Here is a 27,872-nt window from a genome sequence, read left to right as displayed (position 1 = left end):
GCTAGAAGACGCTCGGCGATGAAGTTGGTAATGCTCGGTTGTGACGGACGGTTGTTTAACCTAATGATGGCACCAATGGCAATTGGATCTAGATTGTCGCACGGCCTAACCAGGCGTGACTTGATGGTGGTAATTGACAACCTGGTGCATATACTTTGCATTTTGCGAGTGCAAATTATTGAGATTTGTATTAATTTACAAAAAAAACTAGATCAAAACAGCTTTCAATCTTGATCGATCTTTTCATTCCGTTATAAAATGACGCCACCTAACCTTGGTGTAAAATTACCCACAGCAAACCAGAAAAACTCACTAATACCACCATGAAAGGCAGATAATTGCCCAAAAATTTATGTCATCCGCAGTGCATTCCTCTCCACGTGAAAACCTGTTTCAAGAACCATTCTGGAAAGGCGAAACAGAAAAGACAAATTTGGTCCAATTAGGCACCTGAAAATCAGCTACAAGAATCTAAGCCCAGGGCAGAGATTTGACCTGGGAGCGGCAATTAAAAGTTCATCACAGAGGAATTCCGAGAACGAACTGTTCAATTTTCAAAGCAATCTAGTTTAGAACAGTTTGAGAAGCTTATAAGAGGATCAACTTAAACTTAAAGCATTCATTCCGTAAAAAAAAAAATATAATCGTTGAACCGACAACCGACACTAAATTATTCGACTAAACTAGCTTATAACCCCCTTAAGGGGGTGTTGATAACGATGATACACCCTCCCTCCTCTAGCAATAGCGCTCCCACAGGCTGGCCAGTTTCTGGTTTCTGCAACCGGCCTCGCCAAATTGGCATCTGATGTCAGCTCGTTAGGAGTGTATCTTTGCAGTGTACAACGCGTGTGAAACTGGATCTTTTGCAGCTGTCGCCCTCGCCAAAGTGATAATCGGAACTAGTGGACACGTCTGTGGGCTGTGTTTTTTTTCACGGCTTAGACGTTTATTACTTAAAAAAAGTGGTTGAAACTTTTATGTTTTCAAAACTCAGGTTATGTTGTTCTCATTTTAAAACGTAATTTTATAACAACCCTTCTTGTGTGTGTAGGCTGGGTACAAAATTGAGGGAAAGTATAGATTGAAATTTCTTTCGAAAAATCAGGAATTTATATCCGTTACATTCAAAAGGTTTTCATATTTTTAGCAAAACAAATCAAATCAAAAATTTAAATTTAGAAAAATGTTTGGCATTAGAATATAAAGTTGAGAAACATATCATAAGCCTAATTTGCCTTAAATGCGATCGTTTGAAAAATTTCTCAATCTCTTTCCTTAAAATGATAACAATCTGAGAAAACCGTAAAAAATCACTTAACTTCATCCATTGTCACCCCCATGGACGGTGGTATAAATTGGGCACATTTATTAAATCTTGTATTACAACGCTATCACGTTCTTTTTTTTTTTCAAGTATTCCCTCTCTGTCAATATTGTTATTTGTTATTTGATTATAAACAATTGTTTTTCATCTACATATGTTGAACTTTTAAGATGTTTTTTTTTAAACCGACTCATTCACGTTGACGATAATGCGGTTAATTGAAAGATTGTTTAGTGAGTGAATAAAGTGTCCAAAACGGTCACTTTAAAATGATTTGAAATTCTCAAAGTGTAGCCTTAAATTTGGCGAACGCGCGTTGACTTTTCCAGCGATTTCAAAGATCGTTGAAATTGAGAATCCTCAAATCTGTTCTTTTTACAACAAATCAAATGGTAAGTTTGTTATTAAATAAATACTTTCTCATTTTGTTGGAAGGAACTCAAATTGTTTAGAGAAATGCAAATTCATATATGTTCAAATCCCACGGAGAAAAAAAAGTTCCCAAAATCGTGAACAAGCGTTCATGAAAATGGGAACCACAAACAAAGTGTTCAAATCCCATGGTACGATTTTCAAAAACGTACCATGGGATTTGAACACTTTGTTCGTGGTTACCATTTTCATGAACGCATGTTCACGATTTTGGGAACTCATTTTCGCGTCATATTTCCAACGACTCCGACTCCGTCTGCGACTCCGGCTTTCTGTGATTAGCCGATTACAACTCTGACTACGGCTTCGGCTTCAACTCCAACCGACTCTGACTCCAACTCCAGCTTTAAATAAATTGTTGGCTCGGACTGCGACTCCGACTTCATATATTTTTAAATATTTCAAAAGTGATTTTGAAAATATTTCTGGTTTTTTTTTTAAGAGGTCCAACAAACAAAATTTCCAGTTTTTGCTTTTTGGGTGTTTTCAAAACCCCTGACTCAAGGCGTTTTCAAAAACACCCAAAAAGCAAAAACTGGAAATTTGGTTTATTGGACCTTTTAAAAAAAAAATCCAGTTTTTTGTAACCTATTTAAGATTATTTATTATTTAATACTCTCTCACGGCGTGTTTTCTAGAACAAACTTTTCAGGAAAAAATAGTCATCGCTACTTTCAAATGTGTCTTATAGGAAATTTTCTCAGCTTTCCAATGCTTCTAAGAGCGAAATGTTTCATCGAGAAATTTCTGAGATATCTGCATTTTAAGTTTTTTGGTTTTAAATTTCTATATAATGAGCAGTTCTCTAGGATTTCGGTCATTCGATTTTTTTTGTATTTTTTAATCCGACTGAAACTTTTTTGGTGCCTTCGGTATGCCCAAAGAAGCCATTTTGCATCATTAGTTTGTCCATATAATTTTCCATACAAATTCGGCAGCTGTCCATACAAAAATGATGTATGAAAATTCAAAATCTGTATCTTTTGAAGGAATTTTTGATCGATTTGGTGTCTTCGGCAAAGTTGTAGGTATGGATACGGACTACACTGGAAAAAATAATACACGGTAAAAAAATTGGTGATTTTTTATTTAACTTTTATCACTAAAACTTGATTTACAAAAAACACTATTTTTATTTTTTTATTTTTGATATGTTTTAGAAGGCATAAAATGCCAACTTTTCAGAAATTTCAGGTTGTGCAAAATCACTGACCGAGTTATGAATTTTTAATCAATACTGATTTTTCAAAAATCGAAATTTTGGTCGTAAAATTTTTCAACTTCATTTTCGATGTAAAATCAAATTTGCAATCAAAAGTACTTTACTGAAATTTTGATAAAGTGCACCGTTTTCAAGTTATAGTGACTTTTTTGAAAATAGTCGCAGTTTTCATTTTTAAATTAGTGCACATGTTTGCCCAGTTTTGAAAAATATTTTGAAAAGCTGAGAAAATTCTCTATATTTTGCTTATTTGGACTTTGTTGATACGACCTTTAGTTGCTGAGATATTGCAATGCAAAGGTTTAAAAACAGGAAAATTGATGTTTTCTAAGTTTCACCCAAACAACCCACCATTTTCTATCGTCAATATCTCAGCAACTAATGGTCCGATTTTCAATGTTAATATATGAAACATTTGTGAAATTTTCCGATCTCTTCGAAAAAATATTTTGGAATTTTCAAATCAAGACTAACATTTCACAAAGGCCAAACATTCAATATTACGCCCTTTTAAAATGTTTGTCTTGATTTGAAAATTCCAAAAATATTTTTTCGAAAAGATCGGAAAATTTCACAATTGTTTCATATATTAACATTGAAAATCGGACCATTAGTTGCTGAGATATTGACGATAGAAAATGGTGGGTTGTTTGGGTGAAACTTAGAAAACATCAATTTTCCTGTTTTTAAACCTTTGCATTGCAATATCTCAGCAACTAAAGGTCGTATCAACATAGTCCGAATAAGCAAAATATAGAGAATTTTCTCAGCTTTTCAAAAATATTTTTTCAAAACTGGGCAAACATGTGCACTAATTTAAAAATGAAAAACGACTATTTTCAAAAAGTCACTTAAATATGGCTATAACTTGAAAACGGTGCACTTTATCAAAATTTCAGTAAAGTACTTTTTGATTGCAAATTTGATTTTACATCGAAAATGAAGTTGAAAAATTTTACGACCAAAATTTCGATTTTTGAAAAATCAGTATTGATTAAAAATTCATAACTCGGTCAGTGATTTTTGCACAACCTGGAAATTTCTGAAAAGTTGGCATTTTATGTCTTCTAAAACATATCAAAAAATAAAAAAAATTAAAAATAGTGTTTTTTTGTAAATCAAGTTTTAGTGATAAAAAGTTAAATAAAAAAATCACCAATTTTTTTTTTTACCGTGTATTATTTTTTCCAGTGTAGTCCGTATCCATACCTACAACTTTGCCGAAGACACCAAATCGATCAAAAAATTCCTTCAAAAGATACAGATTTTTGAATTTTCATACATCATTTTTGTATGGACAGCTGAGATCGCAGCAATCCTTGGTCGCGGTTGGTTGACAAGAATTTGCGCTCCGCGTTTTTTTTGGTTTCTCCTCGTTTCGAATTTTTCATCGTGACGTTTTACGGTTCGTGATTTTTAGACTTTCCGGCGGGACATCCCGTTAGAAGTTCTTTCGGTAGTGTAGTGATTTTGAGTGGTACAAGAATTCAGACGGATTTTTGCAGGTTTTCATGTGATTTGGGTGTTGTGAAGAAGTGACACTTTGATGAGAAATCTCGGGCACCGAACGGAGTTTTTTGAAGCCATTTGTTAAATTTTGGTCAGTAATTTCTGCCGATACAGGAGGTGGCCTTTAAGAGAAAAAATGGTCGGATTTTCCAAGTTTTCATTGTTGTAAAGTTGTGAAAATTGCTGAGGAAAATGTTGAAGGAGTTGAGTAGTGAGTGAAGGGGGTGGGAGTAGGCAACGTTTGCTGAGATTGGCGGCTCGATTTCTGAGCGGCTCAAAATGCAGGCGGCTCGAGAAGTCGCCGGATTCGTGACGAAATCGGAATGTAATCGCTGCCGGTTTGACGGATGATGCTGCTTTTCGGGTGAGAAACTTCCAATTGGAAATATGGAGCAGCCGTGACTAACTGGTTACGGTGTTCGCTTTGTAAGCGAATGATCCTGGGTTCGATTCCCATCTGCTCCAAACGAGAAAGATCAGGAAATATGAATTTTTGAAACTCTAAACATGAACGAAACATCAAAGTCGCTTGAACCGGGGTTCGATCCCCCGTCCTTTGGATTGGTAGAATTAGGAATACCACTACTACAAACTATATACGTGCTGGGTCTTTGTCCATTTGACAAGGACTCGGAAGTGCTAAATAACGTTTGAATCCGATTGATGCAAACGTTCTTTAGGCGGGGCTTGTCGATTCAAGCTGAAGTACCTCGCGCACGGCTAGCCTGCGTAGAAATGGGTCACCGAAGCTCGGCAGAGCTAACACCTGCCAAATGCCTATGCGAGTTATTTGCATGTATAGGATTTAAAATCTAAAATACATGGAAACAACTCAATTTGTAAGAAGCGACCGCGTGGTCCCGTTTGGTTGGTTGCACACACACACACATCATTTTTGTATGGACAGCTGCCGAATTTGTATGGAAAATTATATGGACAAACTAATGATGCAAAATGGCTTCTTTGGGCATACCGAAGGCACCAAAAAAGTTTCAGCCGGATTAAAAAATACAAAAATTAAAATTGAAGAAAAAAGACCGATTTCGTAGAGAATTGCTCTTATTTATTAGAAACTTTATACTAACAGTTCAGAAAACTTATCAAATGATGTGTTTCATTTGTCATTTACTCATCAAAATGTGCAAAATAAGACAAGAAACAACTTTGTAGAAGGTTGCAAACCGCTAAACATTTTGAAAATTATGTTTTGTCTGAGTTTTTGAATGTATGGGATTTATTCAGAAATTTAAATGATAAAACAGTTCAAAAATATATTTTTTACCAAGAATTATTAGATTATTACATATTTTTGGTGTACAAATATCACGTGTCTGCTCTAATTTAGCTTGTTCAACCGAAACTTTGGCAGGTTTGTGAATGGTATTATTGAATTTTAATGAATAAATTTGAAATTTTCTTAAACAAACATTAACCAGGAACATAAATACAAATACCGTCAGTGGGGGTGACTATGGGTCAAAAAACGATACACCTCTCGTATTTTCTTAATAACAAAAACAAGTTAAATAACATCGAAAATCTTTCAACGTAGATTTGTTCTAAGACAGTTTGCTAACATTTTCCCAAAATATGGTGGATTTTGATGAACACTACCTTAAATGCCAATTGTTTGAAAATTGACCCAATCTCACCCCTTAGAGGGGGTGACATTGGGTCAAATGAAACTAAAATGATGCTCAAATACAACGATATGGTAAAAACAAGTCATCCAACAGCGTTTCTTGTTCGAGGGAATCGTATTGACACGCTACAATGTTTGAAGTGGAGATTTTCAAACATTTGGGTAGTTTTCGAGCAATTGTAACAAAATTTTTAGAAAAATGATTTTTCGAGAGGTCATTTTTGGCCATAAACGTACCTCAACTTTAGACAGCTGCCAAAATAACAGGGTTAGTTCTAGGAACGAGATTTTTTCAGCGAAGTCATCTTAAGATGTCCCCTACACAACCCCTTTGAAAGAATTCAGTTTCATTGAGAATAACCTGCAAAATGGTAAAATCCGTAAAAAATCACTTTGACCCAATCTCACCCCCCAGACCCAATGTCACCCCCACTGACGGTATGATTTAAAATCGAAAATGTACTACATATTACTGTTGCAAGCTTCAAAAGTCATATTTTCATATGTTTAAAATAAATATAAAATGATATATAATGTTTACTTTAGAAAATGCACTTAAAAAGTAGCAATAAAACTCGAGTCTTCTAATTCTGAATGCTGAAAACACCGTCACAAACTCTTTTTTTTTTGTTCGAACAATATTATTTATCATTTCAACAAAAAAAATCAAACAGAAACTTCCTTTTCAAACTATTTGAACAAAAATCAGGAAATAAAACATTTTTTAAAAAGATGAGATTGAAGATGAGAGTCTTATAAACTTCTAAAATATTGCTAATTCCTTGATTATTTAATACAAAAAAACTAAAACAATCATTTTAGACAAATGAAAAGTATTTCTCCTAAAGCTTGCAACAATAGTTTGCAGTTCAATTTTGAGTATTAAACATTAACATGTTTTGTATCCATGCAACTGGTTAATGTTTGATTGAGTAAATATGATATTAATTCATAAAAATCATGAAAAACCTCATCAAACTAAAATCTGCAAAAATTCGGTTGTATCAGCTAATTCCAAGCTGGATCAGAGCAGACCGGTGTTATTTGTACACAACAATTATGTAATAGTCTAGTTGTTCTTGTAAAAATAATATTTTAATGCGGTTTTATGATTTTAATTTCTGAATAAATCTCACATATTCATAAAATCGGTAAAAACTTCATTTTCAAAATGTTAAGCGGTTTGCAACCTTCTACAAAGTTGTTTCTTGTCTTATTTTGCACATTTTGATGAGTAAATGACACATGAAACACATCATTTGATAAGTTTCCTGGACTGTTATTTAAAACTTTCCAATAAATGATTAAGGATTTTAAAACAAAAAACTTAAAATATAGATATCTCCGAAATTTCCCGATGAAACATTTCGCTCTTAAAAGCATTGGAAAGCTGAGAAAATTTCCTATAAGACACATTTGATAGTAGCGATGACTATTTTTTCTCCTTAAGGTTGCCCAGAAAATACGCCGTGCTCTATGTGTCATGCTTTTCTGAATGAAAATAAGTTCGAATCACAAAACGGAAAAAAATGTAAGTTACAAGTTTCATACGTTATCGACACAGAAATTAAAACATACCCCCAGTTTTGAAGGCCTTTTTCAGAAGAACAATTTTGTAAATAAAATAAGATTCATTTACTTCACCTCAAACTTCCTCTTCATTTATTGAAAGCTAATAAATTTAATTATTTATTTGTTATTTTTTTTAATGAATCATTAAAAAAACTAGCCCTAATTTGCTCACTTCTAGGCTGACATTTATAAGAAGCACAAATTAACAATTTTAAGCGAAACTGTTTTTTAAAGCTACATTGATTTTTTAAAGACTTACATCGACATCATGCCATGGACGTAGGAAATTATTAAAGCAAATCAATGTACCTCAAAATTATCATCTTGGAAAGGACGCTTAAGGGATTTTTTTTTTTTTTTTAATTTATATTTATTCAAATTTCTTTTCCATGTACATTCATTCAGTTAAAATATTATTGAGTGTCCAATCACAAACGATGACTTTTCACCTCAATTTTAAATACTAGCAACTTTCATTTATTCATGAAATATTGTAGCTTTCGCTATTCAGTGATTTCAAATGTAGGAGGTCCTACATGTACAAAAGGGAAAAGGGATACCTTAAAACTAACTTATAAACTATATAAAGAGCGGATCAATGCAGCTGAAGACTGCAATGATTTTTGTCGAAATGCATCAATTATCTTATTGGACATAACATCCAAAGTGTCAACTTCGGCTAATTGATGAAGTTCACTGGTGCTGAACCAGGGAGGAAGTTTCAGAATCATTTTCAGAATTTTGTTCTGAATCCTCTGAAGTTTTTTCTTCCTGGTTAAGCAACAGCTTGTCCAGATCGGCACAGCATAAAGCATGGCAGGTCTGAAAATTTGTTTATAAATTAACAGTTTATTCTTGAGACAAAGTCTAGAATTCCTGTTTATAAGTGGATACAAACATTTAATATATTTGTTACATTTAACCTGGATACTTTCAATGTGATCCTTGTAAGTAAGGTTTTTGTCAAAACCAAGTCCAAGATATTTCACTTGATCCTCCCACTTTAAATTTACCTCATTCATCTTTATAATGTGATGACTTTTGGTTTAAGAAAATCAGCCCTTGGTTTGTGAGGGAAAATAATAAGTTGAGTTTTGCAGCATTTGGAGTAATTTTCCATTCTTTCAAATAAGAATTGAAAATATCCAAGCTTTTGTAATCTTCTTGTGATGACACGAAGGCTTCTGCCTTTGGCGGAGATGCTTGTGTCATCAGCAAAAAGTGATTTCTGACATCCTGGGGGCAAATCAGGCAAGTCAGAAGTAAAAATATTGTATAAAATTGGACCCAAAATGCTTCCTTGAGGGACGCCAGCACGTACAGGTAGTTGATCAGATTTGCTATTCTGATAACATACCTGCAGAGTACGATCCGTCAAATAATTTTGAATAATTTTCACGATATAAATCGGAAAATTAAACCTTTTCAATTTCGCAATCAAACCTTTATGCCAAACACTGTCAAATGCTTTTTCTATGTCTAGAAGAGCAGCGCCAGTAGAATAGCCCTCAGATTTGTTGCTTCGAATTAAATTTGAAACTCTCAACAACTGATGAGTAGTTGAATGCCCAAGGCGAAATCCAAACTGCTCATCAGCGAAAATTGAATTTTCATTAATGTGCGTCATCATTCTATTAAGAATTATTCTTTCGAATAATTTACTAATAGATGAAAGCAAACTAATGGGCCGATAGCTTGAGGCTTCAGCAGGATTTTTATCCGGTTTCAAAATCGGAATTACTTTGGCATTTTTCCAACTACTGGGAAAATATGCCAAATCAAAACATTTGTTGAAAATTTTGACCAAGCAACTTAAAGTTGCTTCTGGTAATTTTTTAATTAAAATGTAAAAATGCCATCCTCACCAGGGGCTTTCATATTTTTAAATTTTTTGATAATAGATTTTATTTCATTCAGATCCGTATTAAAAACTTCATCTGATGAAAATTCTTGTTCAACAATATTCTGAAATTCTATTGAAATTTGATTTTCAATAGGACTCAAAACATTCAAGTTGAAATTATGAGCACTCTCAAACTGCTGAGCAAGTTTTTGAGCTTTTTCCCATTAGTTAATAGAATATTATCACCATCTTTTAAAGAAGGGATGGGTTTTGAGGTTTCTTAAGAACCTTTGAAAGTTTCCAAAAAGGTTTGGAATAAGGTTTAATTTGTTCGACATCTCTTGCGAACTTTTCATTTCGCAGGAGAGTGAATCTGTGGTCAATAACCTTTTGCAAATCTTTTGAATTCGCTTCAGTGCAGGATCACGAGAACGTTGATACTGTCTTCGGCGAACATTTTTCAGACGAATCAGAAGCTGAAGATCGTCATCAATAATGGGAGAATCAAATTTGACTTGGACTTTAGGAATAGCAATATTCCTAGCATCCAAAATTGCATTAGTTAAAGATTCCAAGGCTGAATCAATATCAGCTTTGGTTTCTAAAACAAAATCATGATTTAAATTATTCTCAATATGATGCTGATACCTGTCCCAATTAGCTTTGTGGTAATTAAACACAGAACTATTGGGTCTGGTAACTGCTTCATGAGAAAGTGAAAAAGTTACTGGAAGGTGATCAGAATCAAAATCAGCATGAGTCACTAAAGGACCACAATACTGACTTTGATTTGTCAAAACCAAATCAATTGTTGATGGATTTCTAACAGAAGAAAAGCAAGTTGGCCCATTCGGGTATAAAACCGAATAAAGACCAGAAGTGCAATCTCTGAACAGAATTTTACCATTGGAATTTACTTTTGAATTATTCCAAGATTGGTGTTTGGCATTAAAATCACCGATGATCAAAAATCGAGATCTATGCCGAGTAAGTTTATTCAAATCCCCTTTGAAATAATTTTTATTTTCCCCAGTGCATTGGAAAGGCAAATATGCAGCTGCAATCATAATTTTCCCAAAAGAAGTTTCAAGTTCAATGCCCAAACTTTCAATAACTTTTAACTTAAAGTCACGTAACGTGCTATAAGTCATACTACGGTGGATAACTATTGCAACTCCACCGCCATTTCGATTCATTCGGTTATTAGTTATAACTTTATAATCTGGATCACTTTTCAAATAAGTGCCAGTTTTTAAAAATGTTTCGGTTATAACAGCAACATGCACGTTATGAACTCGTAAAAGTTGAAAAATTCATTTTCTTTCGCTTTTAAAGAGCGAGCATTAAAATTCATAATATTGATGGAATTACTTAGATCCATGATTAAACTTCAGGGTAAGAACAACATCATTCGCAAATTTTAATCCAATCTGGATTGCTTCCATCATGGATGTAGCATTACTCATTGTTTGAATCAAACCAAACAGTGAGTTTTGCAAAAAGTCATTTTTCAAACGTAACATCGCCGAGATCAGAAGATCCCAAAGCGTTGCCAGCAGAAACATTTTCAAATGAGATTTGAGGTACCTGCCCAATTTCAGAAAGATTGGTAGAGGATTTAAAATTCGTGGATGAACCCGAAACGACGTTAGCATAAGAAATGCCATTGTTGTTACCTAACTTTTCCACGGTAGGGGTATTTCTAGAATTGTTCGAGTGAGACAGCACGAACGTTTGATTTAAAGATGCAGGTACAACCTGACTTTGAGAAAATTTCGGTTTGGATTTCGGCTGATGCTTAGCACGAGAATCCAAAACCTTTTTCTGATGGGGCAATCCCAGAAATTTGATTTGTGATTTCCACCACAATTTGCACATTTAAATTGGGTGACTTCTTTCACGGGACAATTGTCCTTGTCGTGAGAAGAATCCCCGCAAACCATGCATTTTGGAACCATGGCGCAATGATCAGTACCGTGACCGAATGCCTGGCAACGCCGGCACTGGGTCAGATTCTGGCCATTACCGCCATGTTTCTTAAAATGCTCCCACTTTACCCGTACATGGAACAAAAACTGAACTTTGTCCAAAAGTTTCAAATTGTTGATTTCATTTCTGTTGAAATGAATCAGATAAAATTGTGAAGTCAAACCAAAGCGAGAAATATTCCCGTTTGATTTTTTCTTCATTGGTATTACTTGGGATGGGGCAAAGCCAAGCAACACCTTAAGTTCGTTTTTGATCTCATCCACCGACAAGTCGTTGGAGAGACCTTTCAAGACCGCCTTGAATGGCCGAGCATTCTTGGTCTCATACGTGTAGAAATTGTGTTTGTGGTTTTTCAAATAACCAACAAAAGTTTGGTGATCTTGTAAAGATTCCGTCAACAAGCGACATTCTCCTCTTCGACCAAGCTGGAACGAAACCTTCAAATTGCAAGTTTCCTTGCAATTCTTCAGTTGCGTTCGAAAGCTGGCCAAATCGGAGACGGAAGTCACTACAATTGGCGGAGCCTTTACTCGTTTCTCGACGGCAGAAGGCTCAGTACGAGGAGAAGGATCCTTGTCATCAGTTTCGGATAAAACACCGAAACTGTTTGTCAATGGAATTGGAGGATTGACCTCACATTCAGAATCAGAATCAGACCTCAGAAGAGGCTGTTTTCTTTTTCTGTTTCCGTTAGCCGGTTTAGCGTTCAAACGCTTCACCGACGTAACGATCAAATCTTCAGAAGATTTGCGTTTACCTTTGTTTTGACGCATTTTGCAAGCAAAGTTCTCTTAAAAAGATGGCTTCGTTTGTAAAATACAACAAAATTTCAGGTGGTGTTAGTCTTGAAAAGACTGTTTAGAATTTTGGAAAATAACTCAGGTAGTCTTTAAAAAGACTGTGAATTTTGTTTTGAAATAACTCTGAGCTTAGGTAGTAAAAAATACCGCAGCTCTAGTGTCCGTTCACCACGAAGGTTCGCAAGACACTGACGCTTAAGGGATCTTTTTCAAATATCCGGGACCAAGAAAATATTTTACCTAGGGATTTTTGATTTATTTAATTTTAAAATTTTAAAAATATTTAAAAGGAGGCGCCCTATACGCCTTTCCAAGAAGACATTTTTTAGATACATTGATCTGCAATGATAGTCACTTTCCGTCTAATTGGCGTAGGACATAAACATTATAAGAATTTTTTTACCGGTTGAATAATATTTGAAAAATAAATTAAAATCATATCATTTTTTTAAACAATACTTTGCAACAATATCAATAAAGTTTGCCTAATGATCAACACTTTCAGATTTTAGTAGAGAAATAGTTAACATTATTATTATCGATGTATTAAACACATCAATGATTATTTCGAAATAGGTTACAACTTTTTTATAATTTTGTCTCTTTCAAATATTTTAAACGCGACACTTTGATTTTCTTTACTTAGTCATAAACAAAATGCGCTTGTTGAATTCCATATAATAGATGGTATAACCGTTGATTATTTGATGGAAGAGTTATACTGTCAGTGCTTTTTCCGATTTCCAAAAACAGTGGTTATTATTTTTCAACATTTTATGTACCTCCTAACTTTTTTCCTAATAAAAGTAAAATCCTCCAATACATTCTCTAACAGGTTAAAAGATGGCTGTATACTTTTTTAAGAAATAATTTGATTAAATTTGGTCGAATTTGAATTGAAAGGAAACATAAATAAAGCAGCCAAGAATCAATTTTAGTATTTCTGACTACAAGCCCAAGTTATTATTAAGATATCATAGTAAAATAACACAATTAGAGCTTTCCAGGCACAATAAAAATGCTTCAAAACATAATGGAATCTCATTTAAAAAATAAAAAATGGCAACCCAGTGCATGCGACTTGAATAAAAATTAAAAATATAAGAAGTTTTGTGGATAAACCTGCATTTATTAAACACTGAACAATAGAGAGCAATTCCAGCTCCAATCAGGAATTTTTCTGGTACTTTTGTACCCGACCCTCTCCGATTTCAATGAAACTTTTTAGACCATTTTTTTGTGTATGGAGTCAATTGCACTCGAAAATAACGTTTGAGAAGGGCGTAGGTAATTTAAATATTTTAGTATTTTGTAATTTAAAATTACTGTAACTCAAAGCCGTTGCATCGAACCAAAAAGTGGTCAAAGACAAACTTGTAGGAATTACACTGGAGGCAAACTTATAGAAATTGGACGAGCTTTTCGGTAAAAATATTTTCGAGACTAAAAAATCATGTCTGTCATTAAGAAATTGCAAAATCCAGCAAAAAACCTAATTTTCTGCATTTTTAATTTTTAAAACCGCTGTATCTTCACAAGGATTGGACATAGGACAATGGTCAATATGGAGACTTTTATGTAAAATTGTCTGGGAAATCGATTCTTACTATCAGTTTTTGAACATTTTGACCACTTAAAAAAAAAACAATTTTAGTAAATGATTTTTGTATTTTTTTAGGAGAGACATACCATTCTGAATTTTTCGTGAGTCTTTTTGTCACACTTAAACTATTTCCTCAAAAATTTTGAACGAAAAAAAATCGCGACATCACCTTCAAATTTAACTTTTAACCTTAAAAATTTAAAAATCTCATGGAAGTGGCGTGTATTTTTCTTTCAGTGTACGACTTTGAGTTGCAGTAATTTTTAAATTACAAAATACAAAAATATTTCAATTACCTACGCCCTTCTCAAAGGTTATTTTCGAGTACAATTGGCTTCATATAGACAAAAATGGCTTATATAGGCCTAGGATGACATGTTTAAAAAGTTTCATTGAAATCGGAGAGAGTCGGGTACAAAAGTACCAGAAACATTCCTGATTTAAACTGGAATTGCTCTAGAATAAAAATTGTTTAATTTAAGATAACTCCAACTCCGACTCCGGGTTATCAGAACTTTTTGGCTCCGACTCCAGCTCATAAAATTTAGCCGACTCCGTCTCCGACTCCGACTCCACAGCCCTGGTCAGCAGTGTATGATGCCTCGACGGATGGAAGTTCCCTCTTGTGAGAGCAAACTCCCCAACCCAACCCCCTTTAACCCTAACTTCACCACCCACTAAGCACCTGAACGCTTTAAAAACTGCGTGTGCGCAAGCACGGCTTTTCTTCGCCTGATTAAATTTAAAAGAATTATACATAGCGAAGCAAAACAAAACTTTAACTTTCGCCTGCGAGCTTCAACTGTGGCCTAGGTGCCTTAATGACGGTGGGTAGCTTTTCATTCCGAGGCACGCCCCGGCCATTCAAGTTCAAGTTACGCGTGGGGGGGGGGGAGCTCACCCTGAGGAGGAGACTGGTCTTAAGTCATCGCTGCTCGTAAGTCATAAATCAATAGTGGCTGGGAAACGCTCTTTGCGGCAATTAAAAGATCGTTTAAGGGCTTCGGAATCGGCTCCAGAATCCATTAGAGCTCGTCGGGGCTGTGTTATTAATATTTTTGGAGTTTATTGTGTTCTAATGGTGGCATCTTAATGGTTCTGGAAAGTACTGGACAGGAAATATCACAGTCATGGATAACGAGTTATTCTACTTTTGATAATAGTATCTATAATAATTAGTTTGGAATTGTAATCGAGTTAGAAGCTGCTAAAGATAGCTCAACTTCCGCAACCATCCACTCAAACCTATTAATTTGCTAATAAAGCGAATTAGAAAACATGGATTTCTAAACTACTCTTCAGATGACATTAATATTTATGATCGATTTCACGCAAAAACCGGTACCCAGCAAACGGACCAATGACATATTCAAAAGTTTCGCCCATGGCAATGCCGCCTCAAGGTGGTAAAAATAAACAAAAGTTTCGAATAAACGAAAGAAAACAAAAAAAAACCGGCATCCAAATCATCCCCAAAGTTTCATCGATAGCAAAAGTTGTTGAGGTGCCAAAAGTTGCTCGGGAACGTGCACGCGCGCGGTGAAGATCTGCAGGAGCTTTTTTTCTCCTTCTTTTGCGAAATCTGGTTTGGAGTTATGATGGCGGGGGTTTCAGGATGAAAGTGAAAGAACCAATAAATTTTTGCGCGATTAGTGTGTGTAAATTGGGTTCAAGGAACGAGACGTGATTAGTCAAATTTCACGATTTCGCTGACAGCGTGAATTCCGCGAAATTTGGCATTTTTCGTGAAATCCCGTGAATTGTTATGTTTGTGTGAAACGATTTTTCTCAAAATAATTCAACAAGCACAAAAAGGAATAAAAACAATCTTATGAACTACTATAAAACTAAAGGAGTGAATATCCTCGTTTAATTACTAATATAGGGTTAGCGATTATAATAATTATTGATCATTTCGTATTTTTTAAATAACAACATAATAAATATTTTATACATAAAAACTATTTATGTAAATTTGATTAGTTCCCGGGCAGATGGTAGTAACAAAATTAATAATATTTCAATAACAAATCCTGATAAAATAACAAAAAGTGTTATTACTTTATCCTGAACTTCAACTCCAAGAAGAAAAAATAATAGGGTAATTCTCCGCCAACTCACACAGCAATTGCCCCGACCCCTCTTCGATTTGCGTGAAACTTTGTCCTAAGGGGTAACTTTTGTCCCTGATCACGAATCCGAGGTCCGTTTTTTGATATCTCGTGACGGAGGGGCGGTACGACCTCTTCTATTTTTGATCATGCGAAAAAAGAGGTGTTTTCAATAATTTGCAGCCTGAAACGGTGATGAGATAGAAATTTGGTGCCAAAGGGACTTTTATGTAAAATTAGACGCCCAATTTGATGGCGTACTCAGAATTTCGAAAAAACGTATTTTTCATCGAAAAAAAACACTAAAAAAGTTTTGAAAATTCTCCCATTTTTCGTTACCCGGGCAGACGGTAATAACAAAATTAATAATATTTCAAAAACATATCCTGTTAAAATAACAAAAAGTGTTATTATTTTATCCTGAAGTTCAACTTCAAGAAGAAAAAATAATAACAGTTTCTGATAAAATAACAAAATTTGGTATTGAAGTGGAATTATATTGAAAATGTTTAATAACACGCTAATAAGAGGAAATGTTATACATTTCAAAAACTCTCCTAATAACAAAATTTGTTATTCGTTCGGTATACTGACTTAGAAATAAAATTACCATAAATCGCACAAATGGAAAAGTTTCTAAGTGTCCATAACACAATCTGTTATTATTTTTTCTTATGTTAAATATGTTTAGATATTTGGGATAATTTTGTCTTATTTCGTCGGGGTCATTATTTTGGCCATGAAATGGGGTCCTTAAGCTAAAATTATACTGAAAAGTTAAAATTTTGAAAGTTGATTTTTTTAATTATTTGATATACCCCCTAAGGGACATTGTTGAAATTGGCTAAAACTATGGGATGATTTTGACCAATTTCGTCGGGGTCATTTTTTTGGCCATGAAATGGGGTCCTTAAGCTTAAATTATTCTGAAAAGTTGAAATTTCGAAAGTTGATTTTTTAAATTATTTGATATACCCCCTAAGACACTTTGCTAAAATTGGCTAGAACTATGGGTTAATTTTGACCAATTTCGTCGAGATCATTATTTTGGGCATGAAATGGGGTCCTTAAGCTAAAATTATTTTGAAAAGTTGAAATTTTGATAGTTAACTTTTTTATTATTTGATATACCCCCTAAAGGACTCTGTTTAAAATGGTTAGAACTATGGGATAATTTTGACCAATTTCGTCAGGGTCATTATTTTGGCCATGAAATGGGGTCCTTAAGCTAAAATTATACTAAAAAAATGAAATTTTGAAAGTTGATTTTTTTTAATTATTTGATATACCCCCTAAGGGAATTTGCTAAAATTGGCTAGAACTATGAAATAATTTTGACCAATTTATCGGGGTCATTTATTTCACCATGAAATGGGGTTTCAAGCTAAAATTAATCCGATAAAATAAACTTTTAAGAGTTAATTTTTTTAATTCTGTTATATTCCTTAACGGAATTGATTTATTTATTGAGAATTTTTGAAGTGTAAATAACAAAAACTGTTATTATTTTCACAGAGCCAGGAAGTCGGAGCTGACGTTGAAGTTCGAGCTGGAGTGAGACCTCGGAGACTGCATCGGATTCATCTAATTTTCAGCAACTTTTACTTGGAGTCGGAATCTGTGAAGTCGGGTATTTTTGGAGAGCTGAAGTCATCGTTGACGTCATATCCTGCATCCAGAGTCGGAGTTGTCTTCAAAGTATGGATTCAAAGTCGCTTGGAGGTACTCGACTTTGCAGCCCTGACTAGTACAGAGGAGTTATGGCAACTGCAGGTTTATTTGCAAATTACAAATAAACCAAAACAATAACTTTTTTTGTTATGGAGACATACCAGTTCAATAACATTTTTTGTTATTATTCTGCTCCACCTCTCCGCACAAAATAACAAATTTTGTTATTCCTTCATGATTCCTTCTGTGTTATTGGTTTGTTATTGCAATAACAACATAATAACAGTTTAAGTTATTCTTCGAACAAATCTTTGTTATTGATTTTTGTTATTTTAACAACTAATCCGATCATCCCAATATCATATTTCGATCTTCTCACAATATTAAAAACTGACCTTCCCAAGTTATTTCCGTCTGCTCGGGTTTTTAATCGAAAAGCTTGATACGAACCATTTGTAGAATTGTTCAGATTTTTCAATTTTTTCAAGAAGCTAACTAAGCTTTGTTATTTTTTCAAAATTAAATGAAGAGTTCTTTTTAAGTTTGAAATCACCTTTTAAAAATATTTCAGATTTTTTCTGAGTCTCGTTTAACTTTAACGATATTTGACTATTTGGGTAAATAATTCCCGTGAATGAAAAAAATATTTTTTTTTTATTTTCTGCTTTCATTTTGATTAAAAATTTTCATTTCATTACAAATTATATAATTTTTGCCAATTGATTTTGAATATAAATTTAAAAAAACTTGATGAAAACCTTTAAAAAGTATTTTTAATGTGCTAAATGTCGCAGAAATCCAAATTATTTTACTCATTGTAAAATGTAAAATGAAAAATGATTAAACAGAAGCAAATCATCGAAAACTTTCTAGCTTTATAAGTCGAATATTTAAAAAAAACAGTTCAATGTATAGGAATACGCATGTGAAGATTTAGTGAAGATTTGTTTTATTTTATTGAAGAATAATATATAATGAAGCACACAAAGCAGTTTCTGTGATTTAAACATAAGATTTTCAGAGCTATTTTGACATTTTTTACGTTCCGCGAAATTTGCGTGAAATTTGGTGTTTTGAAATTGAGGTCCCCGTGAAATTTGCAGTATTCGAGCGTGAAAAATCACAAAGCCTAGTCATTTTAAACTTTGTGAACTAAATATTTTTAATTATAACAATTTAAATTGCAATAATTGAAACATTTTACAAATTTGTTAAGATATTCTACATTGTTGATCTTTACAAAGCATTCGATAGGAGAACTTTCTAAAAGAATAAAAATTTAGGGTTGAAAGTTAAACTTGTTTTATGTGACTTTGACAATGCTATCTCAGAGCTTTTCTTAGTGCTTCCCGATTTGCCCTCAATTTTGAATCGATGATATCTTGGAAGGTATTTATCCGATTTTTAATATTAATATTAGTAAAGCTTTTGTAAAATATTCTCAACATTTTGAAAAAATATCTCTTTTTCATTTCAAAATCGAATGATTTGGCCATTCTGAAATGTAAGTCATGATTTACAAAATCTGAAGATATAAGTTGAATAAGTTGAATTGTCGAATTTTGTATTTGATTTTGTTTAGTTCATTTCTAGAGTTCTTTTAAAGGTTCTATAAGCTATTTTGTTTTATATGTATATAGTTTAAAAAATTAGCTTTTATAGGACCTTTTAAAAAAAACTCTTGATTTTAATAAACAACAATAAATTGATTTTAATTGATTCATTGTATTCAATTTACTTTAGTTCATTGAAAGAACAACAATTGATTGTTCATTGAATACAACAACCAACAAAATTTCTGCGCAGGCTCAACTCGAGGGGAAGCATGAAGTTTGGAGTCCCCAGAAACACGTGCAATTTGAATTTTTCAAAGATATTTATACTGAGCCGAACGGTTTTTCTCCATAGTTTGTACACTGAAATAAAAAAATAGTATCCAATTCCTTTATTCTAGGAATTTTGCCTCTTTTCCTTATTTAGTAATCGGGTTTTTTTGGATTACTTAATAAGGAAAGGAGCCAAAATTCCTAGAATTTAGGAATTTGGTAGTTTTATTTTTTTCAGTGTATGGAGAATTTACAATTTTTGGATTGTATGCAACAGCGACGAACCGCCCTAATTCTCCATAAAAACTTTGGAGAAAAATCTTCCCCTCGGGTTGAGCCTTTGCAGTCATTTTTTGTAAATTTTTGTTGGTCAGTGTTATTTTGTTGTGTATATGCAGAGCTTAGGGAAATTCATAAAATACCGACTATCAAGCAACAAGTGAAAGGAAGTTAAATTTGTATAAAATCTCGACAAATCGCATCACTGAGGGATGAATTGCTCCATCGGTTACGATTACACTTTACTGTTGCGCTGTTCAACCTAATGGTGGATGTAATAACTTAGTTTGACGTAAGCATATCTACGGTGGATAATCCGGAAAGAGAGTAGGCTTAACAATCCAATAAAAATTAAACTTCAACAAAGTACCTGAATCCGATGTAACCACGATCATCATCATCAACAATTGCACTGAGATGCACCACCTGTTGTATTGAAAGTACTCAAAGCGCAGCACAGTTTCAATTAGCCACAGAAAATTCCTCCTCAGTGTAGGCTCGAGCTAAACCAATTCAACAAAAGGTTGCGGAGCCGCCCTTAGTTGAAGTGCGCACAGTACCCATAAAAAGCAGGCACTTATTTGGCGTGCAATTAATTATGTTCGGAACAAACACTCACACAGTTCATTGGGTTCACTAACTCTGCGCGACTTCTAACCCGCGGCTCTACTAAATTCACTTACCCCAGGGTGGTGGGGTGCAGCACTAATCAAAACCAACCGCGGGATCGCTCTCATAATGAGCCAAACGCACCCGTAAATGTTGGATGCTGTGGAGTGGGGTGACTTTGATATCATTTATTTATTTTGTTCAAAGATGAAAACAAAAGTTTGTGTTTGTATGTTTTCAAAAATAGTAATTTTTTAAGGTTAAAGTAAGCAACTTTTCTCACAGAATTATAATTTTCAGAAAATGTACCTAAATTGGACCTATTAGTCTCTATTTCGTCCTAAGCTATAAAATTACGTTTTGTCTTGTGACCAAACTCACTTTCACAAAGAAATTTGTTCAAACCTTCACCATTGAACGGTACTCGCGAGACCTTCCCAGCTGGTGGCAGCACAGCGCTTTCTTCGGACCAGTCCCAAACTGAGGGGCGGGGTGGCGCGCCGTTGAACTCTTGGAATAATCGTGCGTGCGTGTAGAGTCGAAGATCGCGTAATTTCAAGTCACTGCTGGGAAGTTTTCAAAGAGATGACGGGAGGCTACCCTAAGAGGGGAAAGGCTTTGCAGATATGGTACTGATAAGCCGAGGGGTCGTCAAACTGATGTGGGTGTGGTAATTTTGGTGATGGGAGGTTATTGGAGGTCGTGGTGCACATAAAATTTACAGACATTTGAAGTTTCTTTGAAGCTTCCAATTCCAAACAAATCACTAAATATTACTCAACACAACTTCATGAAATCTGTCTTCTTACGTAATTCTGCGTAATATTACATGCACAATTTTCCCCACACAAAGGGAAACCAATTTCGTAATTTCACTATCACCACCCGGGTGGTGCAAATTTTGGCACGCGCAAATATTAGCCGCACTTATCAAACCGGCGCGCGTCAACGCCTTTCCAGCCACGCACACGGAACTTCCGTCCCCGAACATCAATCATCATTTGACCGTTGTTGGTCGCACCGAAGCCTTTGTTGCCACCGACCAAATCAAACCCGAACAAACAACCGAATCAACATATTTTCCAATTATCACCCCACAACAATCGCCAAACAATTAGGAACAATCAGAGGAAGCCGCTGCTGCTGGTGTGCAACCCCACGATTGGAAAATGTGGCCACATGCGCCGTGGCCACGGGCGCGTCCGCTGTTGACCATAGCCTTCAAAAGCATTTCTACGGAGATCGGTTGGTTGGCACTTCTTTGGAATTGTAGTGCCAACTGTGGTATTCTCTGGAAAAAAAACACACCTGAGGCACTAGCGTGTCTAATGTTTCTAGGTTTAAAATTTTTCGGGAAACGCGAAAAAAAATATTTCCGGAATCCTTGGATGTTTTAGTCATACAAACTTTTGTTCAAAACATTTATTTTTAGATCTTTAAATCATTGAATGAGTTGATTACCGTTAGTTGGCATTTTAAATTTTAAATCAACCACAATTATTTATCTAATGTGATTCACTTTAAATAAGTTTCTTACAATAAGACTAATTATTTTGGATGCCCCAAAAAATTTGATCCTGATCGGAGAAATGTTTCATTCAATTTGATTCAATATACCGAATTCAAACTACCGAAAATCTGTAAAAAAAATTAAAGGATTTTTGTATCATTTTATATTTTAAATTGGAATATCGGTAAAGGACATTATGTTTACCAATACTTTGATGAAATGAAACATTACCGACAGCATCGGTTGTTTTCAACGATTTTTGAAAAAAACTAATTGTTTATTTTTTTCAGTTGCGTGAAATCGAAGCAAAATATAAAAAAAATCAAGGTTGTTAATCGACAGAATTATCGTCGATAATATTATTGTCTAACAATAACGATAATGGTTACAATACCATTACCGATATCGGGACGATAATTCAATGTTACAAAGTATAAATACTAAAAACAAATCACAAAATACCTTATTTTTTTAAAGTAGAACAATTCCAGCTCAAAACAGGAATTTTTCAGGTATTATTTCTCGACCCTCTCCGATTTCAATGAAACTTTGTAGACATGTTATCCTAGGCATATATAAGCCATTTTCGATTAGTGCGCTGGAAGTGGGGACGCGAAGTCATGATTATGCAGGTTATTTTTTTTTTGTGTGCTTTTGTGTCGCTGTTCGTATGGGGTGAGTGATTGTGGTAATCGAATAATAGCATGACTTACTGAATTATTTGTGACTTGAGCGTAATTGTCGTTGAGTAATTGGTGTTTTTTGTGATTGTTTTTGGTGATCCCAATTAATTATTTTGTGATTTTCAAAGCCCTTCCTATATCATCGTTGATCGGAAGGCACGGTGTCGGGTAAATTGTGTATAGTTTTTTGGATAAGGTCTTATTTTTCATAGTGAAAAAGTCATTTCTATATAATGATCGAAAGACGCACCGACATTTTGGATTAGTTAATAGTGGAGTGAAATAATTGTGTGTGAGTGACTTTGTGTGTTAACCAAAAAGACCTTCCCATAGCATCGTTGCTCGGAAGGCTCGCCGACGGGTCTGTTATGAAAGTCCTCCCCATAGCATCGAGGCATCGAAAAGCCAATACCTTATCCTACTAACCCAAAAAAATAATAATCACGTGATGCTTGAAGGAGATGCTGTGGATTCAACGGTCTCAAGCGGTATCAACAAGTATATAGCGAAAAACTGTGTGCTTGATGAGTCTGCAACTTCAACTATCGGACTAACATTCCTCCCTTTCGTTGAACTGCAGGCTTCTTGGGAGGGCGCCGGTATTGACTAATAAAGTAGTAAAGTAACCCACTGATCATTTTTGATTCATTGTTTAACTTCAGCTGATCTGTCAATAACGGAGTAGCAGCTCATTGGCAGTCAACCATGCTTATCCTAGGCATATATAAGCCATTTTTGGTGTATATGGAGCCAGTTACACTCGAAAATGACTTTTGAGAAGGGCGTAAGTGTTTTGAATATTTTTGTATTTCGTAATTTAAATATTGCTGTATCTCGAAGCCGTTGCATCGTATCAAAAAGTGGTCAAAGACAAACTTGTAGGAAATTTGAAGGGCTTTCCGAAAAAAATACACTGAAAGAAAGAAAACACTCCACTTTTATGAGATTTTTGGATTTTTAAGTTTAAAGGTCAAATTTGAAGGAGAGCCCACGATTTTTTTTTCGTTCAAAATTTTTGTGAAAATAGCCTAAGATGTTACAAAAAGACTCACAAAAAATGCAGGATGAAGCAACTCACCTAAAAAAATACAAAAATCATTTACTAAAACAGTTTTTTTGAAAAGTACTCTAAACATCAAAATTAAAAAAAACGATAGTGGGAATCGATTCTCCAGACAATTTTACTTAAAAGTCTCCATACTGACCATTGTCCTAAGTCCAATCCTTGTGAAGTTACAGCGGTTTTAAAAATAAAAATGTTGAAAAAATAGGTTTTTTTATGGTTTTTGGCGATTTCTATATGACAGACTTGATTTTTCAGTCTCGAAAATATTTTTACCGGAAAGCTCGTCCAATTTCCCATAAGTTTGTCTTTAAACACATTTCAATTGGATGTATGGGCTTACAGATATAAGACACGATTCCCGTATTCGGCATTTGAAAATTTTGACGTTTAGAGCACTTTTCAAAAAACAGTTTCAGTAAATGATTTTTTTTTTTAGGTGAGTCTTTTTGTAATATCTTAGGCTATTTTCACAAAAATTTTGAACGAAAAAAAAAATCGTGGGCTCTCCTTCAAATTTGACCTTTAAACTTAATAATCAAAAATTCTCATAAAATTGGAGTGTTTTTTTTTCTTTCAGTGAATTTTTTTCGGAAAGCCCGTCAAATTTCCTACAAGTTTGTCTTTGACCACTTTACGATGCAACGGCTTCGAGATACAGCAATATTTAAATTACGAAATACAAAAAATATTTAAAACACTAACGCCCTTCTCAAATGTCATTATCGAGTGTAACTTGCTCCAAATACACAAAAATGGCTAACATAAGCGTAGGATAACATGTCTACAAAGTTTCATTGAAATCGGAGAGGGTCGGGTACAACCGATTTCCTATTTGACATGGAATTGCTCAGTACTCAAATTTTTATAATTTGCAATATAGGTATCAATCGATTCAAAATTTTGCATGCATTTTCACCAATTTAAAGTATTTTGAATGAGATACTAAAATTTTCACAAAATTCCGAATTTTCTCGAATATACTAAAATTTTTATAATTCGCAATACGAGTATTCGAAAAAAAACGAAGTTGACTTTATAGCTGTCGGCCACCATTGCTAGTACCAACCACTAGTGTCTTCCTTTTTATCTACAAGGACTTCGCCGCCCTGGGCTCCTAAGTGTATGAAAGTATGGCACGGAGCGACGGTGCCGAATACCCATATTTACACAAAGAATTTTAGAGCGCCCGCCGCGGGATTCGAACCGGCGACTTCTGAATTGTGAGTCCAGTGCGCGGTCCGATTGATCCACACGGGCAGGACACGGGTATTCGAAAGGCGATTCGAAATTTGGCATGTATTTTAACAGTTCTAGAAATTTTTAAATGAAATACTAAAATTTTCACAAAATACCGTATTTTCTCGAAAATACTCAAATTTTTATAATTCACAATATGAGTATTCAAAAGGCGATTCAAAATTTTGCATGTATTTAAACTTTTTTGAGTTTTTTGAATGAGATACTAAAATTTTCCATATTTTCTCGAATATACTCAAACTTTTATAATTCGCAATATGGGTATTCGAAAGGCAATTCGAAATTTTGGATGTATTTTAACTATTTTAAAGTTTTTTGGATGAAATACTCAATTTTTCACACAATGCCGTATTTTCTCAAAAATACTAAATTTTTAATAATTCGCAATATGAGTATTCGAAAGGCAATTCAAAATTTTGCATGTATTTAAACTTTTTAAAGTTTTTTGAATGAAATACTCTCTTTATAATTTATTAATTTATTTTATAATTCGCATCATGGGTATCAAACGATTCGAAATTTTGCATGAATTTTCACTAATTTAGAGTTTTTTGGATGATATACTCAAATTTTCACAAAATACCGTATTTTCTCGATTATAAACAAATTTTTACAATTGCAATATGGGTGTTTGAAAGGCGATTCGAAATTTTGCATGTATTTAAACAGTTTTTGAGTTTTTCGAATGAAATACTTAAATTTTCACACAATGCCGTATTTTCTCGAAAATACTCAAATTTTTATAATTCGCAATATGGGTATCAAACGATTTGAAATTTTGCGTGTAATTTAACAGTTTTTGAGTTTTTTGAATGTAATACTTAAGTTTTTACAAAATACCCTGTTTTCTCAAAAATACCCAAGTTTTTATAATTCCCAATAAGAGTACCAAACAAATTGAATTTTTACCCGGTGAATGAAAAATTCAAAAAGCTCTAAAACAGTTAAAATACATGCAATATTTGGCATCGTTTGATAATCATATTGCAAATCATTAAAAATTTGAGTATTGTCGAGAAAATACGTTTTTTGTGGTGAAAATGTGAAAATTTTATTCATAAAACTCTACAAAAGTACCGTAAAATGGGGTGACTTTGATAGCCGGGGTGACTTTGATAGGTTCGCGATTTTTCCGCATAATGAAGAGTACAATTAAAAAATACATCCGGAATGGTTTAGAATCATACTGACGGTGGCAGAGAATTGTTCAAAGCATCTCTAGAAGAATTTTTCATAAAATTTTGAAAAGTTAAAAAAGTTGGTTAACTATAGTTACGAAAATGTTCATGAATGTCATTATTTTAAATTTTTCAAAGTGTCATGATTTTCTCAATGGACATGATTTTGAATCGGGTATAGAAATGCTTTTCGGATTCTTTGGACAATTGCCCACTAGGAGAAGGTAAATTAAGTTTGTAAATAATAAATAATTTGTGTTTGTGAAACACAATAAAAAAAAACTCCAACTTTATAGGCTATTTCGGTTGAACAAATTTCATGTAAAATGTGAAAACTTGTGATTAGTGCTTCGAATTCAGCATGAAATGCAATATGAATCGATAGTTTTATAAACAAAACTAGTTTTAACAAATTTCAGACAAAATACCAACATTTTAACAATTTTACTAAAACTTAGGTGTATTTTATTAAAAACTTATAAACTAAGTTAATTAAATATCAATCAAAAATCAAATTAATCGCTCTACACCATTACCTTGGCGTTCTCGATTGCGAGATTCCTACTCGAAACGAAGTGTCCGAAGGCTTGATTGTTGAGGCAATTGCAAACCTCTTTTTACACCTTAGCTTCCATCCACCCCGGGATTCGAACTGACGACCTTTGTATTGTGAGTCCAACTGCCTACCAGCGACTCCACCAGGACAGGACCCAGGGAGACGACTCCTACACCTGGACTGAGCTAACGACCTAACCTTTTTAGGTTAGTCCGGGGCCAACATTTACTTCCCGTCCGACGGAAGGCGTGATCAGACAAATCTCGTCTCACAATTTGCCACCGGGACCTTCTGGGATCGAACCCAGGCCGACTGGGTGAGAGGCAATCACGCTTACCCCTACACCACGGTCCCGGCTAACTAAATATTAACATTGATTTTTTTTTCTTAAAAGCTATATCAGCTACTTTAGTGATGTTATAAAAACTATTATGACTATCAAAGTCACTCCGGAACTAAAACTAAGGATTTTTAACGTAACTATTTTTCTAAACTCTATTGAAAAACTTTTTTTTGCAATTCCGTCGTGAAACTATATACTTTTCCTGTCATTCTTGAACGACGAAATAGCCTACTTTTCTGTACCAAAAATAACAGAATCGAATAGCAACACTTTTCAAAATAAATGCTGAAAGTTGAACTTTTCAGCACTTGTTTTGAAAAGTAACACTTTTCAACATTTTTTTGATTTAAACGATTTATTGACAAAATACATGAAAATTTAACATAAAATTTCACTCAGTGTGTCTTTTTTGGAATTGCAAAAATTGTTGTATGGAACTCGTTGCAAAACTTGATTTTTTTAGCACTCTTCGTATTTATCCAACTCGGTGAACCTCGTTGGATAAATGTACGACTTGTGCTGAAAAAATCCTCTTTTTGCAACTTATTGCATTAACTACTATTTCCGAAATAGTACATGGACTTTGGCTTACCCCAGTACATGTTTTAAAAATAATAATCTTGAAAAAAAAAACCTAACCTGTTAGAAAATATTCCAAAAACAAATTGAAATCCTATCAAAGTCACCCCGGTTTACGGTACATGCAACATTTCGAATCGTTTGATGCCCATATTGCAAATAATGAAAATATGAGTTTTTTCGAGAAAATACGGTATTTTGTGAACATTTGAGTATTCAAAAAAAAACAGTTAAAATACATGCAAAATTTCGAGTCGTTTGATAC

At 34.0% G+C, this 27,872-nt stretch overlaps 1 protein-coding gene across 15 annotated transcripts in view; it reads left to right on the top strand.

The window, feature by feature from the left end:
• The window catches only part of LOC6037257 (high affinity cAMP-specific and IBMX-insensitive 3',5'-cyclic phosphodiesterase 8), a 368,336-nt gene that overhangs the window by 267,309 nt on the left and 73,155 nt on the right, over positions 1-27,872 (top strand). The window lies entirely within an intron of this gene.

This window comes from Culex quinquefasciatus, chromosome 3 (assembly GCF_015732765.1).
Source record: "Culex quinquefasciatus strain JHB chromosome 3, VPISU_Cqui_1.0_pri_paternal, whole genome shotgun sequence".
NCBI lineage: Eukaryota > Metazoa > Arthropoda > Insecta > Diptera > Culicidae > Culex > Culex quinquefasciatus.
Note: the sequence above shows the minus strand (reverse complement) of the source record. Positions and strands in the feature narration are given on the sequence as shown.